This window comes from Chanodichthys erythropterus, chromosome 24 (genome assembly GCF_024489055.1).
Source record: "Chanodichthys erythropterus isolate Z2021 chromosome 24, ASM2448905v1, whole genome shotgun sequence".
NCBI lineage: Eukaryota > Metazoa > Chordata > Actinopteri > Cypriniformes > Xenocyprididae > Chanodichthys > Chanodichthys erythropterus.
Genome location: NC_090244.1, coordinates 28,755,513 through 28,759,307, shown reverse-complemented (window position 1 = coordinate 28,759,307; position 3,795 = coordinate 28,755,513). Strand labels below are relative to the sequence as shown.

General features: G+C 33.8%; 1 long non-coding RNA gene across 1 annotated transcript; it reads right to left on the bottom strand.

The window, feature by feature from the left end:
* Nucleotides 1-343: 343 nt before the first annotated feature.
* Nucleotides 344-1,542, bottom strand: LOC137015283 (uncharacterized). Its single transcript, XR_010893932.1, has 3 exons — nt 1,457-1,542; nt 1,292-1,355; nt 344-1,018 (listed from the first exon to the last, which is right to left on the bottom strand). It is a non-coding gene; the product is annotated as an uncharacterized lncRNA (long non-coding RNA).
* Between the last annotated feature and the right edge of the window lie 2,253 nt (nt 1,543-3,795).

Sequence of the window (3,795 nt, the reverse complement as noted above, 5' to 3'; positions counted from 1 at the left end):
TTATAAAGTCAGAATTGCGAGTTATAAAGTCAGAATTGCGAGTTATAAAGTCAGAATTGCGAGTTATAAAGTCAGAATTGCGAGTTATAAAGTCAGAATTGCGAGGTATAAAATCAGAATTGCGAGATATAAAGTCAGAATTGCGAGTTATAAAGTCAGAATTGCGAGGTATAAAATCAGAATTGCGAGATATAAAGTCAGAATTGCGAGTTATAAAGTCAGAATTGCGAGGTATAAAATCAGAATTGCGAGATATAAAGTCAGAATTGTGAGATATAAAGTCAGAATTGCGAGTTATAAAGTCAGAATTGCGAGGTATAAAATCAGAATTGCGAGGTATAAAATCAGAATTGCGAGATATAAAGTCAGAATTGCGAGATATAAAGTCAGAATTGCGAGTTATAAAGTCAGAATTGTTTTTACTGTATGTTGATCCAATGAACGCAGCCTTTGTGAACAGAAGATACTTTAAAAACATTAAAAATCTTATCGACCCCACACTTTTGAACATTAGTGTATGTTTAAGAGGCTTTACTTACTAGTCATTTGGTCCGACAGGAACTTTTTTATCCGCTCCAACTCTGCTATGGTGCAGGGCATCAACAGGGAAGGATCTAGGAACATAAACAATTTGTCACAGAGCCAACAATATTATTATTCAATGCCAGGTTCATTAAAAGAAAAGAAGCTAACGTTACAGCAGGAAAAGAAAAATACACATAAACTGAATTTATGTTTTTTTGTTTACTTATTCATTAAATATTGCTCATACAGTGTCACTTACATTTGGATGTCAAAGCCTTCTTAAAACAAATTAAATAAATAAAAACTGTAAATTTGAGAAAATAAAAGAAGAAAATAACAGATGCATGGTATAGGTAAAAAATATTGTGGAAAAAATGGATATGGAGTTAATTGGTGAGTTTCACCTGTGTTTCCTTCCTGTCAGCAGGTTCCTTCAGAAATGCTGAAATCTTCTGAGCTTTCCCTCTGTTGTAGAGGGGTTATTTTGTCGCTGCTGAAATCACAGAACAATGTTTATCAATATTTGTTTACCATGAGAGATCAAAACTCTTTTGAAAACTTGTGCTCCCTGCAAGTTACGTCACCGATTAACAGTAGGCTACATTTACGTTTATAAATTAGCCAGCTTCTAATCACCCATAGACAGCAAAACCTTTACAAAACTATCAAAACCTCTACACATAAACCTCTACACATCATCTACACATAAAGATGTGATTAAAAGCCTAAACTATTATAAACAAATCGATCGTTAGAGTTAGCCTACCTCTTCTGAAAACGGGATGCTAACAGAGATGATAACGGAGTTTTTCGAAGACACTAAACTGTTTCTGTAAAGTAAATATTCAACATAAGTGTGTCAATTACATGTTAGAGAAGTGTCAAGAACAGTTGTGTGTGTTATTCGTGTGATTTTAGCGACTAAACTCACCTGAAAGAAGTGAAAACAACAGCGAGAGGCTGCTGTTTTTGCTGCTTGTCAGTTGTTGTTTCTCCGTTTCCATGGCAACTCTGCGCCGCTCCAGTGTTTGAAAGCGGTTCGGCGCGCACACGCATTAAAACATCACAGTCATGCAGCACTTACATAAATAAACATCTAGAATTAGAACATTACTTAAATAAAAATCTCATTAATATTAAATCATGAATTTAAAACTCATTTTGTAGTTTTATGACCCTATAGGAGCAAAATGCCACCCCAGCATAGTGGGACAATTGTGGCACTTTTATAACTTAATAAGTGTGTAACTTTTATAACTTAATTATTTATTTATTTTTTACAAACATTCAACCACGTTATTTTATTTGAAAGCGTGCCCATAGGCAGTTTTTTTATACCAAGTTTTTGATATAGATATTAAGTCAGTCTTAATATTTTTTATTCAGACTTTCAGATTTTTTAACTGTAAAAATAATATAAAATAAATACACACTTATCAAAAAAGATGTCCTGTAAGCGCTTAGTAGAAACTGGACCGATTATCGGCTTGCCACTGGTGTACCAACGGTGACCCAGCAGCGGCAAACCGCTGGTGATGTGCCACCCAAAAAACGCTGTCAGATTGACGGCATTTTCAGATTGGTCAGCTTGCCGATGGTGTGCCGACGGTGGTCCGACCGTTTCAAGCCGCTGACTTTGTGCCGCCCAAAAAATTACAACATGTGAAAATATATTCCACATGTGCTCCACATTATAACCTATAGGCTAGTAACATGTTTTCCATATGTGCCACTTGCTCCATTATGTTCAAACTTTGTTCACATGTGGTGACATGTTGTTCACATGTGGTGACATGTTGTTCACATGTGGTGAAATGTTGTTCACATGTGGTGACATGTTGTTCACATGTGGTGAAATGTTGTTCACATGTGGTGACATGTTGCTCACATGTGATCATATAAGTTCACATGTGATCACATGTGGAAAACATGTGATCACATGTGAAGTTCATGTGTTTTTTCTGTAAGGGTCAACCTCGGAAAGACGTCAATAAAACAGCTTGTAAACAATGTCACGTGACGTCACATTTACCTCAGAAAAACATATTCAGTGACCATAAACTCATTAGTCAGATAGAAAAGTGAACTCTAGAAAGCAACATTATGATAAATATAGCTATGCACTGTTACATATTTATTATAATTTTTAATGTTCTTCAACATTTAATACATGTTTGAATAAATCGGTTATGACAGCCGCAATTTAAATGTTTATATTTCAAAAAAATAAATATGATTATGTAATTCTAAACTTTATTTATAATAAAAACATCATTGTATGTCAAGTGTTTGTATATAAATAAGTAAATTTAACCTTCAATATTATTATACTACTAACTGACTCTCATGTGTAGTTTACAGCATTAGTTGAGAGATTTTTTTTTTCCTCTAGAAAATTTGCCATGTACTGAAACTGAAATACTACATCCAAATAATCGATATCGAATCAAATCGAATTGAAAGCATGTGAATAGTAATCGAATTGAATTGTGAATATATATATATGAAATCCAAGAGGTTTCTGAAGTTCCAGAAAGGTACTAAAAACAACAGTTAACGTCGCACTTCAGTGACTGCAGTGGATCAACCTTAATGTTATGAAGTGACGAGAATACTGTTTGTTCGCAAAAACAAAACAAAACAAAAATAATGACTTTATTCAACAATTTCCTCTCTTTACTGTCAGTCTCCTACACAGTTAACGTAGTAAACAAAGTGGTAACTTGAAAGTGGTAATTAAATTGCTGTCTATGAACGAGTCATATACCTCTCGGATTTCATCAAAAATATCTTAATTTGTGTTCTGAAGATGAATGAAGGTCTTAGGGGTGTGGAACGACATGAGGGTGAGTAATTAATGATTAATGATTAACAGAACTTTCTTTTTTGGGTGAACTAACAATTTAAGCAAGATACTTTTACTTGAGATGCAAAATTGTGTAAGATATGGAGACTTAAAGGGGTGGTTCATTGCAATTTTTACTTTTTTAACTTTAGTTAGTGTGTAATGTTGCTCTTTTATCATAAACAACATCTGCAAAGTTATGACACTCAAAGCTCAGTGCAAAGGGAGATATTTTCTTTTACAGAAATATGACAAGTTATAACCGTAATAAAATTAAACTATACCTGTTCTGTCTTCATGCAGCAAATATTCTCTGTACTGTAGGATCTTACAACAGTTCCCACACGAGCGGTTTATAGATCATCATGACAGAATATGCTAATCAATTAATTTAAGATAATTAACTCCACAAAAGCTACATAAAT